Here is a 26,388-nt window from a genome sequence, read left to right as displayed (position 1 = left end):
GAATGCTTGTGAGTTGCTGCAATATAATCTCACTTACAATATCTGTATCCCATATTGTAAAGTAATATTTGAGCAGATGTATAGTGAGCCTCTGTAAATCACCAGAGAAAAGAGACACATTATCTAGTGTGAAGTGCTGATTTCATACAGAAGGTTTTATGTCTTGCCCACCAGCATTGGTCTATTGACACCAGACAGACTATTGTGGGATGCTAAAGAGGACAAAAGACATTGGTTGTTAGCATCTATTATATACACCTGTTATTTAAAGTTTGTGACGGGTGCCTAGACCCTAGGATGAGGGCTGTTTATGTAGAAGACACAAATTTCCATATATAGATAGATTTTAAAAAATGAGAGCGTATGGGTCTGTTGAGTATCAGAGGGGTAGCCATGTTAGTCTGGATCTGTAAAAAGCAACAAAGAGTCTTGTGGCACCTTAAAGACTAACAGATGTATTGGAGCATAAGCTTTCATGGGTGAATGCCCACTTCATCAGATGCATGTAATGGAAATTTCCAGAGGCAGGTATAAATATGCAGGCAAGAATCAGTCTGGAGATAATGAGGTTAGTTCAATCAGGGAGAGTGAGGCCCTCTTCTAGCAGTTGAGGTGTGAACACTAAGGGAGGAGAAACTGCTTTTGTAGTTGGCCAGCCAGTCATAGTCTTTGTTTAATCCTGAGCTGATGGTGTCAAATGTGCAAATGAACCGAAGCTCAGCAGTTTCTCTTTGAAGTCTGGTCCTGAAGTTTTTTTGCTGTAAGATGTGTTTCTTTACATCTGCTATTGTGTGGCCAGGGATGCTGAAGTGTTCTCCTACAGGTTTTTGTATATTGCCATTCCTAATATCTGACTTGTGTCCATTTATCCTTTTACGCAGGGACTGTACAGTTTGGCCAATGTACATAGCAGAGGGGAATTGCTGGCACATGATGGCGTATATAACATTGGTGGATGTGCAGGTGAATGAGCCAATGATGTTGTAGCTGATCTGGTTAGGTCCTGTGATGGTGTCGCTGGTGTATATATGTGGTCAGAGTTGGCTTCGAGGTTTGCTGCATGGATTGATTCCTGAGTAAGAGTTGTTATGGTGCAGTATGTGGTTGCTGGTGAGAATATGCTTAAGGTTGTCGGGTTGTCTGTGGGCAATGACTGACCTGCCTCCCAAGGTCTGTGAAAGCTAGTTGTTGTTGTCCAGGATGGGTTGTAGATCACTGACGATGCACTGGAGAGGTTTTAACTGAAGACTGTAGGTGATGGCCAGTGGAGTTCTGTTGGTTTCTTTCTTGGGTTTGTCTTGTAGCAGAAGGCTTCTGGGTATACATCTGGCTCTGTTGATTTGTTTCCTTATTTCTTCATGCGGGTATCGTAGTTTTGAGAATGCTTGGTGAAGATCTTGTAGGTGTTGGTCTCTGTCTGAGGGGTTGGAACAAATGCAGTGGGGTGGATGCTTGGCAGTGGTATGTGTATTCCATGATAGTGGTGTTACCTGTGAAAATGCACCATGGAAAGTTGTATAGCTGAAAAACACTGGATCTGTCAGCTTACATAAGGAGTGAAACACTAAGCAATGAATACTCAAAGCCTACACCTCAGTTACACCTTTGGTCTCTCATTGATGATTTCATTAGATTCTAGGAGCTCTTTGTAAAGCCACTTGACGTGGCACCTATACAATCTGTAATCCATAGATAAGCTTTAAAGTGAGTTTCTGAGGCAACTGAGCTTTTTTCTCAGGGTTTAAAAATCATTTTTAGTTTTACATCCAAAGATGTATTATATACATTTAAAAATATATATATTGATGCAGTGCTCCAAGCACCCAGACACACGAACATAATCACAGATATATTTTCATTGTGTTGTGAAACAAATGGTTACCCAGAAATTATTAAGTCATTAATCTTTTAAATCAAATTTGGATTTGAGTCATATAAGTGAAAGGAGAAAAACAAAATCTGAAATCAACTACTATTTTTTTTTCCAAACTCCTTTAAGTCAGACATTTCACTCCTCAGGTTTTATGCCAAGCTTCACTTGGGCTGCATGTTTATAGCCCATTTATTAACCCCTACAAAATAGAGGTTGATAGTCAGAAGAGTAACATGACCTTTCCTACAGCATCACAGTTTACAACCCTTTATCATATGGTGCTGTTTCTCTCTGACAGTAAATCACCAACCAACCAGGAGAGCACCTTTGCAATGACAAACAGGAAAAGTGTGTGAGGTTACAAGATGGCTTTGTTCTTAGAGACCCTACAGGATAGAGACCCCAATACCACCAGCCACACCATGAATGCTGATTGACTTTCATGCCCTAGGAAGGAAGAGATTGGAGCACTGACCCATAGCACATAAACATCTGTCTGGGTAAATGATTCTACTCTATTATTACAGTGAAAATAGAACATGGCCGGTGACTTGCAATCAATTTTCAATCATAGCTACAAAAATGGATATCTATCATGGTGATGTAATGCTGAGGATAAAGATCATTCTATCAAGACCTCTCTTTGTGGGAATGCTACAAACCATGGTAAAGTGGTGTTCTCATTCAGTGGCGCTGGAACACTTTTAATAGTGGAGGTGCTGAAAGCCAGCCCCTTTACCCCTGTCTGTCCGCACCCCCCCAGAGCTGGGAGTAGGACCGTGTCTCCGCACAGGGGGGACTCAGACAGACATAAGGGGGCCAGGCTGGGGCCACAGCTGGGGGCAAGTGCAGGGATGGCACCTGGGACCCCAGGCATGGGGCTGGCTGCTGTGACCCCACATAAAACCTGGGGGTGCTGCATCGCACCTATGCTCTCATTTCTCACTGACTGAAAGACAGTGATAGAGTGAGCATCTGTCCTGTATTTCAAGTGGGATCCCTTGTTTAGGGCCAGATATAGCTCCTGTTGATTTGCATGTATTTAAGTCCCAGTGAAGTCAGTGTGACTTAAAGGACATGTTAAATAAATTATATGTTTGAAGTATTCTGTCTAAGCAGGATTCTGTCGACTCTCTGCCATTTTTATGCATTCCTGCCACAGTTACACTGGGTCTTTAAGAGAGGGGTAGAGGTGGGGGGAAGGCGCAATAGACACCATGCTATTTGCCTTTCTAGGCCGCTTTCTGGAATTGAGGTGGGGTGAGTCTTTTCACCTTTCTCTCCCATCCGATAGTTTGGTGTAGTTTACTCCTTTACCATTCTCCCCTGGCAGAGCTACCAGGAAGATGTTCTCCTTTGGTGCGGGTACTTGTTTCCAAACATGGAGATAGTTTGTCCAGCCTTCAAATTACTTTCTGGGTGGGAGTGAACACAGTGTGCTCTAAAGGAAGGCTGGGAATGCTGTTTTGGCCCTTTGATTAGCTGCTGGACCTAACTGTGCTCTTATTCAAATACCTAGTGCTGCTGAGGGCATCTCAGAGAGGTTTAATAATGTGCTGCAAGTGTGGGAGAAGGAAGGAACTCTTGAGAATGCTGCCAGGGACAGTAACTTGTTTCCTACTTTCATGATTTTGTGATTTTTCTTTTAGACATTTTTCATGGGTGTATTTCATAAAAGCTGTTTCTATTTAGTGCTGAGGGAGGCACAAAACTAAAAACAAAGCTGTTCTGAGATTTTCTCCCTCAAAAACTCTTCCACCACCCCTTTCTCCTCCTCCTCCTGTCTGCATTGGCTGTTTACTTATTTTCTGTAATTCTTCTGCTTACTTCGCTCCCACCCCAGCTATCTCCCTCTCCTAGTGAAAACCAAACCCAGGCCCCATTCAAAACCCTTCCCCCACTTTTGAGTAAAACACACCAGGGTCTAATCCTGCAAGTTGCTGAGAACTGTCCATTCCCATCTACACTCTGGCAGTACTCCCACAAAAAGTCCTTAGCTCTCTATAGGAGCAGGCCCTAAATGAAAACTAGGAAATCAAAGGTATTGTATTAACCAGAAGAGAAAATATTTAGCGTCATGTCAATTATACTCCAAGGCCTGTCCTCCTTCCTCAAGGCTGGAGAGTGGGAGCACAGCAGATCGGTGGGGTGATAGTCACACTGACACTATGGCATCGTTTATGGCAGTTAACTTTTGAACTTCAGCTCCCCCTAATTAGCCATACATAAAACTCTGCCTGTGTCCATCCATTTTCTCTGGCCTTATGCTTACTCTGTCTTTTTGTTCTGTGTTTGTCCAGAGCCTAGCACAATGGGACCCTGTTTCATGACTAGGGCTGCTTGGTGGAATAGTAATACAAATAATAATTCTAATATGTCCATCCACAGCCTGATCCAGCTCACACTGAAGTCAATGAGTATGTTTGCACTGATTTCTGTGGGAGCTGGAAAGGACTCCAGGTGAATTCAGAGGAGAAGTCTGACTTGCACTACAGTGCAGTAAACCCCCTTGAAGGTTGAAAATGTCTCTAGCTGCCTAGTTGATTAATTGCAGTTTGTGCAAACACTTGTATGTTGGTACATACACATTCTTGAAAAGGCACAGCCTAAACTAGGGGGGAAAAAGTTACAGACTGAATGCAATTCCTTTAGTATAATTAGCTGACATTTTAAATAGAAACCCTTTGATTGAGAAAGGAGATAAATTAATACACCCACCCCGAGGCAAAGAAATAAAGAGAATACTAGGCAAAGACTGATTAAACAGAGAAAAGAGTGTAAAAGCTCAGAGCTCAGCCGCACTTTGTAGGCACAGCACTCTCCTGTGGACTGATGCAGAGCAATCCTGCTCCAGGGTGGTACCAGGGCTTATTCAGTCTGAGGGAGGTATACTACTTCGCTATGCTTGCCAGCTTCGACACTGCTTTAGAGAGTGCACCTTATTCCCACGCACAAGGCTGGCCAGCGCAAGGGGGGTGGATTCAGAGCTATGACTCCACCTCTTTGGGTCATCTTGTTTTGAAAGGGATGCATGTGTGTGTGGAGGGAGGGAGAGAAAATAGGGAAGGATCAGCTTCTCTGCTTCCTTGTGTATAGGAACTACCATTTTATGTGGCCATTACAGAACCTCAACAAGGGGGGAGAGTGTTCCTCACACCCTCCACCCCACTGTGCACACACATAGGTGCCAGGCAGAGTTTGGACCTACATTACAGAGGTCAGGGATTAGCAGTACTGTATGTCTAAGTGTTCAAAACCCAGGAATCAGGCCTGCTGAAAAATCAGGAGATTTAAAAATAAAAGATGAGGTGGCTTTTGGACCATTAAGGGTCACATTTTCAAATGCCTCAGCACTCCCAAGGACTAAAAGTGTATTTAAAATAAATGAATGCTGAACTTCCCACAAAATGACCTGGCTCTAACTGGCGCTTTAAGAAAGCCACCAAATATTATGAGATGCATGATTTAAAACAAAGCAAAACCACACCCCAAAAACAATGGCAATACTGGTGTACACTAGCAAAAGGTCAGGGGCCTAATTCTCTTCTCACTTGCACTGATGTAAATCAGGAACAAATCCACCATAGTCAATGGAGTTACATCAGTGTAAAACTGGTGCAAGAGAACAGAGAAGTAGGCACTCTGTGCTTAACTTACTTCCAGTCCTACTGTGGTTTTCAAAGTCTTAGAGCCAAATCCTGCTCTCACTTGGAATGCTGTAAATCCAGAATAACTCTGCTGAAATCAGTGACCATGGTCCTATATAAGGTAACACATGCCCCCAGAATTGTAGTATCTGAGCCCCTCACACTCTTGCATGCATTATCCCCACAACACCCCTGTGGGGTAAGGAAATATCACCTTCCCCATTTTACAGATGGGGAACTGAGACACAAAGAAACTGTGACAGGCTGTATTCCTGTATTCACACCTTGTACAAGGATTATTACAATAGTGTGTAAAGTACACAGTGTAAGGTATTATTAGTTTTAAAATGATTTACTGATCAGTATTGTCCTGATAACATGTATCAACACTGTATGTGAAGTTATAAGATTCCATGATGTGGTGTTAATACAGTGAAAGCAGAGTCAGGATGAGCTCTACCCTGACATCTGGTGGTGAATTATGGGAAGTGTGGAAAGAATTTCAGAAAGTGTGAAATCTCAGGTATTTGCATGGGCAAACCCATCATAGCCCAAGGCAGACTGAGATGGTTATTTTGACAGCTCTGGGATCCCCAATTTCTTTGTTATTGGGGCAGGATAAATAAAGTGTTGCCACCTGATTATGTGAATGAGGAACTACGAGACTGCTTTATGACAGAGATGTATCAATATAACTGAAGTGACACTTGCTAGACAAGGGACATGGGTTCCAAAACCCAGTGAATTGAGAGAGGTTGGGGGCTGGTGTGTATCTAATAGTATGAGCCCCCTTTTGAGGGCCTGGAACACCCATTGCACATCCTTTTCTCTCCACTGTAAAAGAGAAGAGCTAATTTTGATTCCACTAGGAGTCCATCTCGAGACTGCTGAGCTGAATTCATGTTGGGCCAATGGTGCACCAGCCCCAGAGCTCCCCTACTAAGAGCTGAAATCACTGAAGGAGCTCAGCTGAGATCACTGAGTGCTGTGTTAACTAGTGGGGGAGCCTGAAGACCTATCATTAAGCGGCTGGCAGAGTGGAGCATTTGCAGCACGTTGGAGCAGCCCATGGAACAGTGAGCGGAGTGAAGCGGGTTGTAGGGACAGCTGGAGGAGCGGCACAGCTGGTGTAGTGGAGCTGGTCGTGGTGAAGGCTGCAGCAGAACTCCACAGAGAGGCGGAGCAGTTGGCCCTGGCCCATGTAAGGTGCCCCTTAACACCCTATGTGGACTTCCCCCCCCATTTCCACCCAGGCTGGGAGGGTAAAACTCTGCAGATAAACTTTTGAATTCTGGGGTGGCACTGACCAGAGACTTTTGGGTTGTTGGAATTTGGGGTGATTGGGCTTAAGACCCTAAGGGGGAAAGGACATTGCCAAACGTACTTGGAGGTGGGTTTTTGCTTATGGTTTGTGTTATAATCCTGTTTGTGGTGTTTCTCCAATGGGATGCTGCATTGTTTCCTTCCTTTATTAAAAGGATTTTGCTACACTCAGACTCCGTGCTTGCGAGAGGGGAAGTATTGCCTCCTAGAGGCGCCCAGGGGGTGTGGTATGTAAGTGTCCCAGGTCACTGGGTGGGGGCTCGAGCCGGTTATGCATTGTGTTATTGAAACGGAACCCCTGGATACTTAACCCGGCCCTTGTTGCTGCCAACTCAGAGGGGCAGAAGGGTTACAACAGCATTGCAAACTGAGGTTGTCAGGCAGGTCTGTCTCAAACAAAGGAATGTGTGTTCTGCTTAATTTGCTTCAAGCAGTAAACAGAGCCATCAAGTGGGAAGGGAAACAAAGGGTACTCAAACAGATAAGAAAAAAGCAGCAGGGAACCTCCTTCCCCATCGACTTTGTCTCCTGCTACCCAGCTGGAAATATATTTTTTTCAAAATGGGACAAACTACAAAAAGGAGGGACAAACACCCCAATGGACCCATCTCTCTCTCACTGCCTATCACATTATCTGTGCCAAAAGCAACAAAGGAAACCTTTGTTTGACTGTGGGAAAATGGGTCCTGATCTAAGAGATTTTGTCAGTAAGACTGCTGAAATCACATGGTGAAAAAAACCATGTTAAATTCAAAGTAAAGTTAAGTTAGGCACCAGGAGCATTTTATCTTTATTTTTCTTGTCACCTTTTCTAACTTATGCCTCATTACTTGTATTCGCTTAAAATTGCTCTGTAGTTAATAAACTTGTTTTATCTAACCCAATGTGTTTAAATTGACTAGGAAACTCATTTGGGGTGGCAAGTTGTGTGTATATTATTTCTATCAAAGAAAACAGACTTTATATAACTTAACTTGTCCAGGAGAGGGCTGGTCAGTACAGGACATAGATTTTCCCCAACAAACATGAGACTGGGGGTGTGTTGGGCTTACCCTGTGGTATAATCATGGCTGGTGAGAGCCAGAGTGTAACCCAAGTGTGGCTGGCAGGCTGCAGTTACACACAAACACTCAGGGTGTTGCTTGCATGCTGAAAGCATTGTAAGGCAACCAAGTTTGTTGGGCAGGATGACACAGCTGGTCTATAGTTTGGAGTGAACCTGGTATGTCACAGACACTAAGTGACTTGCCCAAGCTTACAAGGTGGTGGCAAAGCAGGGAATTGAATCTGGGTGTCCCAAGCTTTAGGCTAGTGCCCTAGCCACGGGATCATCCTTCTTTTTCCCACCATCTCATTGTGCCCTGCCTCTGTTTGCACCAGCCTATCCAGAGCAAGGTCACATTCCCACCGCACTCTCAAAGAAGTAGTCTCCCTCTGCAGGAGAATGCCTCCTCTTACGCCACTCTCCGGGGCACAACTTTATTCATAATCACTGGTGCAATATGGCCTGGGATTCTTTTGTTGAGGGTGGGAGGAACTCACAACAATCCTGCAGTTTAAAAGAATCTCTTGAGCTGGAAAAAAAAACCCTTTGTCTCAGTTGTGTAACTGTCATCAACATGATCCTTGTTTTAACTGGGTGTAGCTCATGTGAATCAGTGCAGTTCCACTGAAGCCAGTGTTACTTATACCAATCAATAGCTAAAGAACTGGCTCAATGTTATTGTTGCTACAAAGTCAGCAAAAACATTTTAATTGCTTTTTTGTAGGTCCTGTAAAAATAGTGACAAAAATTCAAAATACTACATATTCACTTTTTCACTATTTATAATCACCATCATCACACCACCACCACATTTTTTTAAGTTTCAATTGAATTGTCTAGAAATTAAGTAGAAGTAAATTGAATAGCCATATTATCTTATTGCTGAAAAACAAGTCTTGTCACCCTACCCCTGTGCTATTTGTTACATCAAACCTAAAGTTTGTTTGTAAATTTTTCAGGGTAGAATATCTGTATATTTGTCCTGTAAAGTACCTTTTTAAACACTAAGCAGAAAGTGTTACTATTTAAAGGGGGAGATTTTCAAAGGCATAAGTGTGTGAGAATTGGGAACCTAACTCCCATGCGTGCCTTTGAAAATCTACCCATAAAGTTAGAAAGTAGATTCAATATATAGAATCTTGGCATGCTCCTTTCAATTATAGGAAGGAAAAAAGTATGTTAATAGCTTCAGAAATCTATTGTGCGCCTATGATTTAAAAAAGGATTAGAGTTTGTTTCATTTTTTCATTTGTCAATGGAAAAGTGCATTTGAATATCCTGAAAAAAAAAATCAAATAAACCTCACATGTATAGAATTTTGTTTTACACCAAAAATGGTGTAAGATTTGTCAAAGGCAGAATATCAAAAAACAGAACCCTACCAAAACAACACAGTTTTCCCCCGGAGAGAAGAAAAGAGAACAGCCAACATGTGACAGATGCTGAGCAATAGGACTAATGCTCTACTGTACTGAGCTTGGGTACCACACTGGTGAGCATGGTATACAAACCTACATAGAATTTAGTGTTTGATCAGATGAGGAATCACAGTGCAAATGTACTGGTCCAGTGGACCATAACTGCTCATATGGAGCCATTAAGGGCCATAATATCAATAATCTGCATGCTAATGAGTCAGAAATCTTCAGATTAAAGATTACCCAACTGAGCTCTGAGACAATGGGCCTTGACTGCTCTATTACAGTCAAATTTGTCAACTGAGTATTCTTTGATCGGTTTTCTGTGCATCCGTCACTGTCACGGAGAATGAGGGGGCGCCTTAGAAATCCCCTATATTTCAGGAGTGGAAAAAACAAACAGTCTCATGCACTTATTTGTTTTATGATAAAGTCTACAGGTAGAAATAAGGACTGTGTCTAGAACTGGCCGTAGGACAACATTTCACAACAACTTTTGGGGGGGTGAAATTTGTTTGTTTCACATTAGAATAAAAAAAATGACCATTTTACAAAACATTTGTGTCAAAAAATTGTTTTCTACTCATAATGCTCAGGTTTCTGATTCTGCTGTCTTTCATCAGAAGTAACGAGCAAGTCCTTCTGGAGAAAAGCTTAATTGACACCGTATTGGTGAAACTATTTGGATTCAATGAAACAGCATATTTCAGCGAAATACATTGAGTTTGAAAAGTGTTCCAACCAACTCAAATTGTGGCCCCCATTGTGCTAGGTGCTGTACATACACAATAAAAACCCCTGCTCCAAAAAGATTAAAATCTAAATTGACCAAGAAAGGAAGTGTTGTTATCTGTTTTACAGAGGGAGAACTGAGAAAGAGATTAAGTGACTTGCCCAAAGTCACACAGGAAGTCTAAGGTTCATTTTCCAGCTCTGCCAGAGTCGCTGCCCAATGCTTTAACCACAAGAGCATTTCTTTTCTCTTCAGTCTTCTATTTGCTTTGCAAACCAAACCAAATCTAATATCAAATTATAATAATGGTGACACTGCATTCCAGGGAAGCGAGACAATTTAAGATTAAGGCTGCAATTTTTTCCTCTCCTCCCCCATGTCTGCTCAAACTTTGCAGATGTCTCTAAACACTTAGCGACTCCCTATGGTACACAGATTGTATATCAGCACCCCAAGGGGAACCTAATTCTGACTGTTGCTGTGTTGTTATGGGCTTAAGTCAGATCTTTAATCCAACATTTGTAAAACAGTATGTGGGATTTTAACTGTTACTTCCAATAAAAATCAATGGGAGTCATGCAACTCTGAGAATTGAGAGAATAAGATTTTCTGAACGACTTCAACATGGTACTTATTACCAATCTATAGTACTTTTGGGCTCAAGTAACAGATTTCCTCCTTCCCAGCAGAAATTTGTTGAAACTGCAAAATGATCTCCCACATTTTAGCTAAACAGCTGGTTAAATAACTCAGAGTCAGGCTGGAGAAACCTGTATTTTGCCATTTAAGCAACAGATGTCACAGAGAGAGGAACTTTTCAATGGTTTGATTCATGAAGGCCAAAATTTGTTTGTGAGGCAATTTTGGAAGACAAAATTATTCTAACTTTAGGAGGAAGTTATACAAGATTAGTTTATATTGTGTTCTGTTTGTTCATAAGTAGCTAGATGTATCAAAATATTTTTTAAAAGACACCTGTTATCCAAAGATAGCATTGCCCAATTCTGCTGAGGACTTTGTGACTTTGACCAGTATTTTATGGTTTGCTGCCATTTTCAAAATAAAGTTTCTGTGATGCAAATGCTATGGGACTGTCCAACAGACAGGTAGCCCTGGAAAGAGGTGGACACAAAAGTTACAACAGTGATCAATTTCAACAGATAAACTTTTGCTGAAAGTTATATCCCAGTATATTTACCTGCTAAGCGAGGTTGATTTCTGTCACAAAGACTTTAGTTCTTGACGACTGCAGTGATTATCAAGTGCATGATTTTACAAAAGTGGAAGAGTAGGGTTATGCCCAGATTAAAGTAACAGTATTCAGACTTGCCTGAGTCAGCAGCCACAGAAAGAATAGCTTATACCTGTGGAGACTGATTAAATGAGTTTGAAGAAATTTGGAGCCCCTTTTTAGATATATTTGCATAAAAGATGTTGAGATTTCTCAAAGAACGCCAGATCTCTGTTCCACCTAACCCCATCTCCTTTCCCTCCCATCCCTAGTCATCTCTTTCCCCTATATACTTGTGTGTCTATTTTACTGCTGTAAACCCCAACCTAATGATGTAGTGTTGTTGGAGTTTGTATTCTCTGGTTTTGCAGTTTTGAGGAGTTGCATAGTTCTATTGGTGAGCCTGTGATGCGTGCAGTATTTGGAAACATAAACGAGCTGTAAGTCATTTACCTTTTTGAATTTTTTATTGTTTTTATAAAAATCAAATCACACACAAATAAGAATCTCCCGAGATAACCAAATAGGAAATCCAAGCAAATGTTTGTGGGAAAAACATTCCTACCATTAGCACAAAAAAAGGTCTCAACTGAACACATCATAGGAAAAGGCTCTATTGTCATACATAGCAATAGAGCTTATTCACCAAAAAAAAAAAGAAAGAAAAAGGCCCTGTTGGCAGTTGTGGGATCAAGGCACAAAGCTGTCATTCAGAATTGGACAATAGAATGAGTTTTAACCACACATCTTCTGTTGTGAACAAGGAAACGTGGGCTTGAGGGAGAAAGTGTCTGTTCTCTGAGACAATTCTCTCCTTGCTGGTTGCTGTGGACCCCAGTTATCATCCACTTCAGTTTCCAAGACCTTAGTAAACTAGCTGGGTCATCCTCTCTCCTGCCAGTTCTGGCTGCCTCTTCAAGGAAATAAAATAAGATGAACGACAAAGTAAAGCTCTGAACATTTACAGCTGCAAGGTATAAACCAAGGGGTGATTCTTGGGTTATATTTTGAACAAAGATGAAGGCCATTGCTGTGTACTTGCTCTCTGTGAGCATTCTGCACTATATTCTAAGTCTCAGTAAGCAAGGGAGTTACAGTACTGTGTTACCTGAACTTCCTTCAGTTGTCCACTGGCTGCCTATCAGTTTCTGCAAGGAGGGTAAGGGGTTGGTTTTGAAGTATAGAGCCCACAATAGCTTGTGACTTGCCTCTGTGTGATTCCCTTCTGACTCATTGTCTGATACTGCTGCAACTGCTGTCAACAGTAGTACCTGTATTGGAGCAGTGACAAGGTTGGACCCCTCCCCCTGTCTGGGATGCCACCTGATGTGCTGGGGTTTCACTGAGCTCACCTGCTCCACTAGCCTGGGCTCCCTCTCCCTGTTTTGCTGAATCAGGCTCGCTGGCAGCGTGTGCGCGCGCACACACACATACACACACACACGTAGGGATGCACCAGCTGTAGAATCACAGAGTCTGCAAGCAACTCTTTATGGGGAGATTCAGCTAGGAAATTTCCCAGAACTCCAGTGCACACCCCCTTTGGGGAGTAAGCCAAAAATAATATTGTCTTGCGCTGTATAGAAAGATCTGCACAGCACAAGCTCATAAAAATTTACCCTCTCCCTCATTGTGAAGAGAGATATGCACAGCTTCTGCCCCCCACTCCCTGATATTAATTACACAATCTGGGTTATGTTATAAAAAAGGAATAATTTTATTAATTATAAAAGGTAATTGAAGTGATTATAAGGGGTAGCAAACAAAACAAAACAGATTACCAAGCAAAACAAAACATGCATACTAAGCTTAGGATCTTAAAGAAACTAGTTTCAAGAAGTAATTTCTTACCCTAAATGTTGCTTTTGGGGCAGGTTGCAGAAATTCTTGAAGGTTAGCTACTCTGCTTTCAGCTTAATTCTTCAGGTATCTTATTCACGGACCAGATCCCTTTTCCAGCCTGGATTCAGTACTAACTCCTCCTTTCCCTTTGTCCTTGTTCCTTAAGTGTCTCCAGCAGTCATCCTTGGTGGGGATTCAGTGAAGAGTGAACCAAGATCAGCTTACTTCCCACTCTTTTGTTTCCCAGTCTTGACCTCCCGCTTCTTTTAGTGGAAAATTACTAGAAGTTCAAGATGGTGTTTAGTACCAGGTGGCATGACCACATGACCTAGTAGTGTCACAGCATCATCCCAGAATGCCTGTCAGGAAGGAGAGAGGTTAGTATCTTCAAAGTCTTATTGTTTCTTCCTAATGGCACATCAAGGCTAACGGCCTGTTGTCTGGTGGGTGTTTCCCCAAATACACACCCAGTTGTAATTGTTACATATTTCTGTATCTAAAGTTAGGAATATTGACTGATACAAATTGAGTAATCACATTGAGTAAATTATAAGCTTTCCAATGATACCTTACAAGACCCATCTTAGATAAAATATATCTCAGTTATGCCAGATCCATATCATAAGCATATTTCCATAAAAAATATGGGGTGTAATGTCATAGAAGCCTCATTGGTTTAAGAGAGGTTGCTGCCAAAAGGGCATTCTCCATGAGACATTAGTATTCCTCCCTCTCTTGGGGAGTAATCTCTTTAACCAGCTTGAATCAGTAGACTTTAACCCTTCTGCTTGCCCAGACTTTGAGGCAGAAGGAAGCTGATGAGGGCTGGTGTTCGTGGGAGGATTTATCATTTTAAGATTAATCTTTTGATTGGCTATTTTTTGCTGTGGGGTGAATTTATGCGGCTAAATCCATTTGTGTTTTATCATTTGCCAAAGGCATCCAGAGCCAGGGATGAGTTTATTTTTGTTTTACAGATAAGTTGAAATAAACACTATCCCATCTTTCATTCACAGTATAGAATGTAACATTGCCTGGCTCACTCCCTGTACCTGATCATTAATTCAATGCAGAGGCCCCATTAAGGATCAAAGCCCCATGGTACTAAATACTGCACAGACATAATAAATGCATTCCACAACTGCTTAGCAGTTGTACATAGTATAATAGCACACAGTATGATATGGTCTGGATTAAAGGCCTGATGCTGAAGCTTGCAAAGATCATTCCCTGCCACAAAACACTACACCTGCTGTGGACTGTGCTGAGCAATAGGCAGCTACATGTCCACTTGGACAATGAAGTGAGTTCACCCTAGTTCCTCAAAAACAGACTACCACAAGACTCAGTAGGTAGCACTGATGCTTTTCAATGTTTACATGAGCGACATGCCATCAACAAAGTCATGCATATGAGGATGACCTTGTCCTGGTAACACAAGCAGCCACCTTCAGTGACATCGAGTCCACCTGGAATGGGAACATAAACAACATGGAGGAACATTTTCAGAAATGGAGGCTCAAGCCAAATCCTCACAAAACAACAATCACTGCATTCCATCTTGATAACAGGAACACTGAGCACACCCTGAAAGTGCAACACTGTGTGACATGACCCCACTCCAACCTATCTCAGAATGAAGCTAGATTGCACACCAAACTTACACAACGATATGACGAAGGTAGCTGCCAAGACGAAGACAAGATCAACCTGGTCCAGAAACTAGCAAGCACAAGCTGGGGAGCATCAGCATTATGGACATCAGGAATGGCTACCAATTACATAAGGGCCAAGTAATGTGCATGATATGGACCACAAGTAGCCATACTTGACTTGTTGATGTCCAACTGAACATTGCAATGTGGAGCATCGCTGGAACCCTCGAGCTGACCCCAGCATCTTGGCTGCTGGTGCTGTGACACATCATTCCTCCATCCATTCACCACAATGCCACAGCCCTTTGGGAATTCCAGAGGATTGTGGAAAACAAACATCTCCCCATCCACCAGGACCTTAACAATGTCCCTCATCACAGCTTGAAGTCACATAAGCCCTTTTGGACTCACATGTTTAACCTTTAACAATGCAACTTGCAAGTGGAGTAGCACTTAAACCAAGATCGCAATCCCAGGTTAAAGGTATTGTGGACGCAATTCAACGTTAATGGCCTCCGGGAGCTATCCTAGAATGCTCCCTTGTGACCGCTCTGGACGACACTCTCAACTCCGATGCACTAGCCAGGTGGGCAGGAAAAGCCCAGGGAACTTTTGAATTTCATTTCCTGTTTGGTCACCATCAGCACAGGTGACCGTCAGCACAGTCCACCATCACAGGTGACCATGCAGAGTCCACCATCACAAGAGATCATGCATTCCTAGATTCGCACACAAGCTCCAGCATGGTCTGAATGGGAGGTACTGGATCTCATTGCATGTTGGGGAGACAAGTCTGTTATGGCAGAACTATGTTCCAAAAAAGGAATGCAAATACATACGCTAAAGTCTCCAGGACTATGACCGAAAGAGGCTACTCCAGGGACACAGAGCAGTGTCATACAAAAATCAAGGGGCTCAAGCAAGTGTACCAAAAAGTCAGGGAGGCAAAACGGGCGCTCTGGGTCACAGCCCCATACATTCCGCTTCTACCATGAGCTGCATGCAATTATGGGCGGTGACGCCCACTACCTCACCACTGTCCATGGACACCTGCAAGGGGGGAGTTGCACGGAGCGAGGAGGAAGAGTCATTGGAGGACGAAGAGGAGGAGGAGGAGGAGGAGGACAGTGCACAGGCGGCAAGTGGGGAATCCGTTTTTCCCCCTAGCCAGGAACTATGCTTAATGCTGGAGCCAATAGCCTCCTCCCACTCCCAATGCAGGCTCCTGGACCATGACCCTGGAGAAGGTACTTCTGGTGAGTGATAGCCTGATTGGAGCCACGCATTGGGGGGCGGGGAGGAAACCCAGGCATGCTGGGCTGTTTGCATATAGTTTAAAGGGCTCATCCCTGCTCAGAGCCTCATCAGAGCCATGCGGTGGGTGCGGGGGATGGGGGAGGGGTTGGGTGTTGTGTGAAGTGATCATCTCAGAGACCCCGCAGGCCCTCCTTTATGGCAAACCCACCAGGTATTGCTTGCTATGGGAAAGGGGTCCCAGCAGTTTGAAAACATTGAAATCAAGGTAGAAGAAGCAGAACCCCGCGTGCCCTTAGGCTGCCCGCAAGCTGAATTCTGTTGCCTGGCTGTGTGTGATGGCTTACTCATACCAAACTGTCCCCTTTGTTCTCTGAAATGTATATTTTAAAATACTACCCTCCCTTTTTCTCCTCCCACAGGTGCAAATGTTTCAATGCGGCCCCTATCTATTCCATCCCAGAGGCTAGTCCAGATTAGAATGCAGAAAAAAAAACTTGGGAAGACATGTTTGCTGAGTTCATGCAGTCCTCCTGCACTGATAGGGCCCAGCTGAATGCATGGAGGCAAACAATTGCAGAGTCCTGTAAAGCATTACAGGAACACAGAGAGGAGGGACACGCGCGATGAGAGCAGGCAGGAGGCTATAGTCAAGCTCATGGGGGAGCAAACTGACATGCTCCGCTGCATGGTGGATCTAATGCCAGAAAGGCAGCAAGACCACAGACTGCCGCTGCAATCCCTGTATAACCGCCCTTCCTCCTCCCCAAGTTCCATAGCCTCCTCACTCAGATGCCCAAGAACACAAGTGGGAAGGCTATGGGGACCCACACACACAACCCCAGAGGATTGCCCAAGCACCAGAAAGCTGGGATATGCGAACTTTTGGTTTGGTTTCTGGACTAGTCCTTCCCTCCTCCTCCACCCCCCAACCCAACCCCTCCCCAGTCTACCTTCTAATTTCTCTCAATGCATTGTGAATCAAATAATAAAGAACAGTTTTTAAACAATTTTGATTTTATTTTCTTTCATATATATATAGGGTGTGGGTAACTTCAAGAGAAAGAAACAACTGTCACACCGTACCCTGGCCAGTTTTTGTCCCATTATGCACTGGTAGCTTAACCCACAATTCCAATAGGTGGCAAAGACTGCAGGAACTGTGGGATAGCTACCACAGTGCACCACTCCAACATTCGATGCTAGCCTCGGTACTGTGGACACACTCCGCCGAATTCATGCACTTTAGTGGGGACACACAACACCAAATGTATAAAATTGCTTCCGAAAATTCGAATAAAATAAGTTCAAATTAATTTTGTACTGTAGACGTACCCTAAATCTCCCTTGCTACAAATTAAGCTAATTACTTCTTGTCCTACCTTCAGTGGACATGGAGAACAATTGATCAGTGTCCTCCCTGTGATAGTCCTTAACATATCTGAAGACTTATCAAGTCCTCCTTCAGTCTTTTCTCAAGACTACACATGTACAGTTTTTTTTAAAACCTTTCCTCATAAGTCAGGTTTTTCAAACCTTTATCATTTCTGTTGCTTTCCTCTGGATTCTTTCCAATTTGTCCACATCTTTCCTAAGGCATGGCACTTAGAACTGGACACAGTACTCCCATTCTTACATATCACTCTCCTGTTAATACACCCCAGAACATTAGCCACTTTTGCAATGATACCACATCATTGATTTTCTCTATTTGTGATCCACTATAACCTGAAGATCTTTTTCAGAAGTACCAATGATTAGTCAGTTATGTCTCATTTTGTAACTGTGCATTTGATTTTTCCTTCTTAAGTGAAGCACATTACATTTGTCTTTACTGCATTTCATCTTACTGAATTCAGAACAATTCTCCAATTCATCAAGGTCATTTTGAATTCTAATCCTGTCCTCCAAAGTACTTAAAACCCCTCCCATTTTAGTATCTTCTGCAATTTTTTATAAGTATGCTCTCCACTTCATTATCTAAGTAATTAATAAAACTATTGACTAGTTTGGGACCCAGGACTAACCCCTGCAGGACCCTACTAGATATGCCCTCCCAATTTGACAGTGATAACTACTCTGAATAGTCTTTCAATCAGTTGTGCACTAAACTTATAGCAATTTCATCTAGCCTGCATTTCTCTAGTTTGCTTATGAGAATGTCATGTGAGACTATGTCAAAAATATCTTACTAAAATCAAGGTATCATGGCTACAGCTTCCACTACATCATTAAGCAAGCAGGCTGGCTAACCTAGTGAGGAGGGCTTTAAACTAGGTTCACCGGGGGAAGGAGACCAAAGCCCTGAGGTAAATGGGGAAATGGGATACCAGGAGGAAGCAAGAGCAGGAGAGTGCAAGAGGGGAGGACTCCTGCCTCAGACTGAGAAAGCAAGACAATCAGTGAGTTATCTTAAGTGCCTATACACAAACTCAAGAAGCCTGGGAAACAAGCAGGGAGAACTGGAAGTCCTGGCACTGTCAAGGAACTATGATGTGACTGGAATAACAGAGACTTGGTGGGATAACTCACATGACTGGAGTACTATCATGGATGGATATAAACTGTTCAGGAAGGACAGACAGGGCAGAAAAGGCGGGGGAGTTGCATTGTATGTAAGAGAGGAGTATGACTGCTCAGAGCTCTGGTATGAAACTGCAGAAAAACCTGAGAATCTCTGGATTAAGTTTAGAAGTGTGAGCAACAAGGGTGATGTCGTGGTGGGAGTCTGCTACAGACCACCAGACCAGGAGGATGAGGCTTTCTTCCGGCAACTAGGAGAAGTTACTAGATAGCAGGCCCTTGTTCTCATGGGAGAATTTACTCATCCTGATATCTGCTGGGAAAGCAATACAGTGGTGCACAGACAATCCAGGAAGTTTTTGGAAAGTGTAGGGGACAATTTCCTGGTGCAAGTGCTGGAGGAACCAACTAGGGGCGGAGCTCTTCTAGACCTGCTGCTCACAAACAGGGCAGAATTAGTAGGGGAAGCAAAAGTGGATGGGAACCTGGGAGGCAGTGACCATGAGATGGTCGAGTTCGGGATCCTGACACAAAGAAGAAAGGAGAACAGCAGAATACAGACCCTGACTTCAGAAAAGCAGGCTTTGACTCCCTCAGAGAACTGATGGGCAGGATCCCCTGGGAGAATAACATGAGGGGGAAAGGAGTCCAGGAGAGATGGCTGTATTTTAGAGAATCTTTATTGAGGTTGCAGGAAAAAAACATCACAATGTGTAGAAAGAATAGTAAATATGTCAGGAGACCAGCTTGGCTTAACAGTGAAATCCTAGCTGATCTTAAAACGCAAAAAAGAAGTTTACAAGAAGTGGAAGATTGGACAAATGACCAGGGAGGAGTATAAAAATATTGCTCAGACATGCAGAAGTGAAATCAGGAAGGCCAAATCACACTTGGAGTTGCAGCTAGCAAGAGATGTTAAGAGTAACAAGAAGGGTTTCTTCAGGTATGTTAGCAACAAGAAGAAAGTCAAGGAAAGTGTGAGCCCCTTAGTGAATGAGGGAGGCAACCTAGTGACAGAGGAGGTAGAAAAAGCTAATGTACTCAATGATTTTTTTGCCTCTGCCTTCACAAACAAAGTCAGCTCCCAGACTGCTGCACTGGGCAGCACAGTATGGGGAGCTGATCAGCCGTCTGCAGAGAAAGAAGTGGTTCAGGACTATTTAGAAAAACTGGACGAGCACAAGTCCACGGGGCCAGATGCACTGCATCCGAGGGTCCTAAAGGAGTTGACGGATGTGATTGCAGAGCCATTGGCCATTATCTTTTAAAACTCATGGTGATCGGGGGAGGTCCTGGATGACTGGAAAAAGGCTAATGTAGTGACCATCTTTAAAAAGGGGAAGAAGGAAGATCCAGGGTACACAGGCCAGTCAGCCTCACCTCATTCCCTGGAAAAATCATGGAGCAGTTCCTGAAGGAATCAATTCTGAAGCGCTTCGAGGAGAGGAAAGTGATCAGGAACAGTCAACATGGATTCACCAAGGGCAAGTCATGTCTGACTAATCTAATTGCCTTCTATGAGGAGATAACTGGGTCTGTGGATGAGGGGAAGGCAGTGGATGTGTTTATTCCTTGACTTTAGCAAAGCTTTTGATACGGTCTCCCACAGTATTCTTGCCAGCAAGTTAAAGAAGTATGGGGTGGGTGAATGGACTATAAGGTGGATAGAAAGCTGGCTAGATCGTCGGGCTCAACGGGTTTTCATCAATGGCTCCATGTCTAGTTGGCAGCCGGTTTCAAGTGGAGTGCCCCAAGGGTCGGTCCTGGGGCCGGTTTTGTTCAATATCTTCATTAATGATCTGGAGGATGGCGTGGACTGTACTCTCAGCAACTTTGCAGATGACGCGAAACTGGGAGGAGTGGTAGATATGCTGAAGGGTAGGGATAGGATATAGAGGGACCTAGACACATTAGATGTTTGGGCCAAAAGAAACCTGATGAGGTTCAACAAGGACAAGTGTAGAATCCTGCACTTAGGATGGAAGAATCTCATTCACTGTTACAGACTAGGGATCGAATGGCTAGGAAGAAGTTCTGCAGAAAAGGATCTAGGGGTTACAGTGGACAGGAAACTGGATAGGAGTCAACAGTATGCCCTTGTTGCCAAGAAGGCTAACGGCATTTTGGGCTATATAAGTAGGAGCATTGCCAGCAGATTGAGAGAAGTGATCATTCCCCTCTATTCGGCATTGGTGAGGCCTCATCTGGAGTACTGTGTCCAGTTTTGGGCCCCACACTACAAGAAGGATGTCAACAAATTGGAAAGAGTCCAGCGGAGGGCAACAAAAATGATTAGGGGGCTGGAGTACATGACTTATGAGGAGAGGCTGAGGGAACTGGGATTGTTTAGTCTGCAGAAGAGAAGAATGAGGGGGGATTTGACAGCTGCTTTCAACTACCTAAAAATGGGGTTCCAAAGAGGATGGATCTAGATTGTTCTCAGTGGTACCTGATGTCAGAACAAGGAGTAATGGTGTCAAGCTGCAGTGGGGGAGGTTTAGGTTGGATATTAGGAAAAACTTTTTCACCAGAAGGATGGTGAAGCACTGGAATGGGTTACCTAGGGAGGTGGTAGAATCTCCTTCCTTAGAGGTTTTTAAGGTCAGGCTTGACAAAGCCCTGGCTGGGATGATTTAGTTGGGAAATGATCCTGCTTTGAGCAGGGGGTTGGACTAGAGGACCTCCTGAGGTCCCTTCCAACCCTGATATTCTATGATTCTATGATTAACTCTGCCAAAGAAAGAAATTAAGTTGGTTTGGCATGATTTTGTTCTTGATAAATCCATGATGACAAGCGCATGATGACTATATCACGTATCATCTAGATGATTACAAATTGATTGTTTAATAATTTGTTCCTGTATTTTTCCAGCTACTGAAGTTAAGCTGACTGTCCTCTTAGTACCCATCTTGAAAAAGGGGAACAATGTCTGCCTTTCTCCAGTCCTTGAGACTGCACCCATCCTCCATGAGTTCTTGAAGACAATTTGCTTCAGCTAGTTCCTTAAGTATGCTAGGATCAATTTCATCAGGCCCTGCCAACTTGAATGCATCTCATCTATCTAAATATTTTTTAATCTGTTTTTTCCTACTTTGGATTGCATTCCAGTCTCCTGAATCCAATTTAGTGCTCCATCTACTAGGCAACATTGACTCATTTCATATGAATAATATTTACTATGAGGTTTCAGCACCTACCTTCATCATTCTAGCAAGCAAGACGTGATGCAAAATATACCACATTTAGAGAGAAAACACTGGTAAATAATTTAAAGCCAAATTGGTGTACTCTTCCATTAAAAATACTGGATAAATAATTTTCTTACTTTTATGCATAGTTCTAGGACACAGCCCTCAATGTCAGGGACATGGTGAACTAAAATGGTTACTGCATATATTGTTATTCTTCACTTTACTAATAAAACAATGGCTCAGTTTTGAGAGAAGCCACTTTACTGTCATCTATTGCAGTTGTTCTCAACCAGGGGTACATGTACCCCTGGGGGATATGCAGAGGTCTTCCGGGGTATATCAAATCATCTAGATATTTGCCTAGTTTTACAACACACTACATAAAAAGCACTAGTGAAGTCAGTACAAACTAAAATTTCATACAGATAATGACTTCTTTATACCTGCAGATACCTAATAAACTGCTCATATACAGCAATTCATAAAGGGTGAAATTCATCCTTCTGTATAGAGGAGCCTATGCACTGCTTAAGTTCCACTGAAATCTTCAGAATAGAACTTAATAGGGACTGAAGTGTAGCATAGGCCTTGTGCTGCCCCTCTGCATGGAGGGGAGTGGTGAAAAATCAATGGACGCGAATCATTTAGTTTTGACCCAATTTTAACACAATCCACCACTTCTTCACTTGATATCGCAGTAATTTTAAAAAAGCCAACACATTTTTACTTCACAGCCAGCAGTTACAGTATTTTCTGTTAAATTCTTTGGGTTTTTGTATTCATTCAGTAATATCTTCCAAAGACAAATGCATTCATTATTCAAATCATGCTGTGTTATTTCTTTAAGAGCCATGGCAAACCCATGTATACAGAAAATCCAGCATCAACACATAGAAGTCTCAGAAACAGAACAAGGATTCGGATGATCATTAATATATGAAAAAAATAGCATGTCAAGACCAGTATTTTAGCAGCTCCAGCAATAGGCAAACATTGCAATTTACAGTAAATTCTAAGCAATTCAATCCACCAATAATGACTTTCTATGATGAAAAGCACAGAACCCCTTCCTCATTAAAACCAAAACTATAAAGTTCAGTAGACAAACAGCTCATAACATCAAAGGCCTTTTGAAGATTAATACTTTGACTAAAATTACCAGATATTTGTTTGGAAGCAAATGACATAGAAATTCATTACATCTGTAGCCATTTTCACTTATCAGAAATATGTTCTTCATTTACAACAGTCTCTGGATAACTAGTTGCTGCCTTATTACTGCAAATAATACAGGTTTTTGCTTGCTAAAATTTTTGGGGTCAGGGCGAGTCTCTTTTAGGGGAAATCTTCTGAATCTCAAATGAGTTGTTTCAAAGATATTCTGTTACTAAGAGTCATCTGAGTGGAGGCATTTGTAGGAAAAGCCATAGAGAACTGTTGCAGCTGTGTTATATTAAAGGAAGAGAATTTAAATGGAAAATTTCATACTTTGCAGAAATTTGATTGCCTATTTTTTCTATGTAGATTTCTCATTAAAGTAGCTACAGCTGCTACACTGAAGGTATGTTTTTGCTGTTGATGATTGTGGTGATAGTGCCGGTGCTATATGTTGAATTTAATATTTCATTTTGATGCAGAATAGCAGAAAACATTTACAGATCTATTATTCTCCATTTATTAGGAAGAAGTAAACACTTGCCCCTCAAGGCTGTGCCTTTTGTTCAGACAATATAAACTATCTCTTGGAGTCAAGAGGTTAGTTGCTTGGATTCAATGACAAGGGATTCAGTACAGTTGATTAGACCTGTCCTCACCAAGAGGCGTTATTGTATGCAGGATAAATTATTGCAGATAATTCGTCTGGGGCCATAAAAATAATTTATACTACACAAACACACAAAAAAAAAAAAAAAAAAAAAAAAAAAAAAAGAAAAGAAAAGAAAAACACTTTGGGGAAAAAATGTAAAGTGTTTTTATTAAGTTGTGTTAGAACTCTACAACCTGGTAATTCTGGGATCTTTTCTTTTATAATTAGTGTTGGGACATGAATAGATCATAAATTCTCCATCATCAAATCTCATGGCTTTAGAGCTATAATAGTTACATTTCTTCACTGAAGCCAAAATAATCCCTGAACTGTTGTCAAATGCTTTATGTTTTGAAATTTGGGGCTTATTAGTGCTAACAGGATAATCCTATATACTATTTGTGGCATACAGAGTGCCACAGGCAAAACATTCCTGGGTTACAATAATTTAAGAGCCAAAAATAATTTTAAAATCTCAGCTGTCTATATATTTTATGCTCTTTACTTCTTTATGATTTTCACCACAAGGCCAGGATCATTGTCGGAGACAGGTTTCCCTAAAAGAAGACCCTCTCTTTCCATAAGTATAGAATAAGTATGAGAGTTATGGTTTGGACTAAATGTTATGGGTCAGATATAGTTGTTGCCTTCCTTTCAGGATAAACATAAAGAACTCATTGTAAATAAGTGGTTGAAACACAGCAGCAGCACCCAAAACACAGGACCATGAAAAAACTTGAGTTGAAGCTTAGCCATGTGGTCTAAGGGCATGTCTATGCTACAATACAAGATCGATTTTATGGAAGTTGATCTTTAGTAACTGATTTTATACAGTTGATCACGTGTGTCCCCACTAAATGCAGTAAGTCGGTGGAGTGCGTCCTCAATACCACGGCTAGCACTGACTCACGGAGTGGTGCACTGTGGGTAGCTATCCCACAGTCCCTGCTGCCTATTGGAATTCTGGGTTAAGCTCCCAATGCATGATGGGGCAAAAACATTGTTGCGGGTGGTTTTGGGTTCAAGTCGTCAGTCTCCCTTCCCTCCCTCCTTGTAAGCAACGGCAAACAATCATTTCACACCTTTTTTTCCTGGTTATCCGTGCAGACGCCATAGCACGGCGAGCATGGAGCCCGCTCAGCTGGACACTGCTTTTATGAGCATTGCAAGCACCTTGTGCATTATCCTAAAGTATGTGCAGAGCCTAGCTAGGAGCCACCAGCACGAGGAAGATTGTGAGAAGAACATGGAAACAGATGTTCCTGAAAGCACGGGGATGTGGCAATTGGGACAGCATGGCAGCAGTGGGGCTGGTTGATACAGTGGAACGCCAATTCTGGACTCGGCAAACAAGCACAGACTGGTGGGACTGCATAGTGTTGCGGGTATGGGATGATTCCCAGTGGCTGTGAAACTTTCGCATGTGTAAGACCACTTTCATGGAACTTTGTGGGTTGCTTTCCCATGCCCTGAAGTGCAGGAATACCAAGATGAGACCTGCCCTGACAGTTGAGAAGAGAGTGACGATAGCCCTGTGGAAGCTTGCAACACCTGACTGCTATCGGTCTGTCGGTAATCAATCCAAAGTGGGCAAATCTACCGTGGGGGCTGCTGTGATCCAAGTAGCTTGGGCAATCAATACCCTTCTGCTAAGAAGGGTAGAGACTCTGGGAAATGTGCAGGTAATAGTGGATGGCTTTGCTGCAATGGGGTTCCCTAACTGTGGTGGGGTGATAGACAGAACACATATCCCTATCTTGGCACTGGACCACTTTGCCAAAGAGTACATAAACTCAATGGCATTGCAAGCACTAATGGATCACAAGGGTCATTTCACCGACATCAACGTGGAATGGTTGGGAAAGGTGCATGACGCTCGCATCTTTCGGAACCCTGGGATGTTCGGAAAGCTGCAAGGAGGGACTTTCTTCCCAGACCAGAAAATTACCATTAGGGATTGTAAGGAGGCGCCCTGGGTCCCCGCCGCGCCTGAGGGGGACGAGCCAGAGCAGGCGCCTCAGTGGGCGGAGTCAGCACGGCCTGTCCCCGCCCCCCGGAAGTCAAGGGGCGGGACAGGAAGTATAAAAGCCCGGCTCCAGCGCTCAGTTGGAGGCAGGCTGCCTGAGAGGACAGACGCTGGTACCCGGGCTCCCGCCGGGCCGGACCTGCCCCGCGCCCACTACCCAGAGGAGCGCTGGCCTGACCTGCCCCACGCCCACTACCCGGAGGAGCGCTGCCCAGACCTGCCTCGCGCCCACTACCTAGAGGAGCGCTGGCTGGACTTGCCTCAGACCCAGTACCGGGAGGAATGTCGGCCTGATCTGCCGTGTGCCCGATACCCCGAGGAGTGGCCTGAGCTTCCTCCCGACCGGTACCCGGAGGAACCTATGGTCTGGGACGCACCAGACGACGCCGGCAAGAACCAGGTACCCAGAGAGGGGGAGGTTGGAAGTGGCCCGGGGGTAGCCGACCCTGGTTTGGCTCCGGAAGAGCCCGAACCCATGTCAGTGTGTTGCGGCCAGGATCCCCACTGACCGCAGCGGGTCTTGACCGCTGCTAGGGCCCCGGGCTGGAACGCAGTGGAGTGGGAGGGCCTGCGTTCCCCCTGCCACCCGTAACCGGGTTGCAGACTCCCCCTCTTCCCGCCTATTGCCACTGCTCTGCCATGACCCAAAGGGCCAGAGCTAATTAGACTTGTGTTTGGTGCCCCGCCCGAACCAAGGGCTGGGCCCCGTTGACTTTTCCACTGCTCTGCCCTGACCTAGAGGGCCAGAGCTAAATTAGACTTGTGTTTGGTGCCCGCCCGAACCAAGGGCTGGGCCCCATTGACTTTGCCACTGCTCTG

General features: G+C 43.5%; 1 long non-coding RNA gene across 1 annotated transcript in view; it reads right to left on the bottom strand.

Moving 5' to 3' along the window:
* Window positions 1-13,126: 13,126 nt before the first annotated feature.
* Window positions 13,127-26,388, bottom strand: part of LOC127043068 (uncharacterized) — a 37,405-nt gene continuing 24,143 nt past the window's right edge. The window contains exon 3 of the long non-coding RNA XR_007772136.1: window positions 13,127-13,471. This is a non-coding gene — a long non-coding RNA (uncharacterized LOC127043068). The remainder of the gene's footprint in view (window positions 13,472-26,388) is intronic.

The sequence above is a fragment of the Gopherus flavomarginatus genome, chromosome 1 (genome assembly GCF_025201925.1).
Source record: "Gopherus flavomarginatus isolate rGopFla2 chromosome 1, rGopFla2.mat.asm, whole genome shotgun sequence".
Classification (NCBI taxonomy): domain Eukaryota; kingdom Metazoa; phylum Chordata; order Testudines; family Testudinidae; genus Gopherus; species Gopherus flavomarginatus.
The sequence above is the reverse complement of the archived record's forward strand: the minus strand, read 5'-3'. Positions and strand labels throughout refer to the sequence as shown.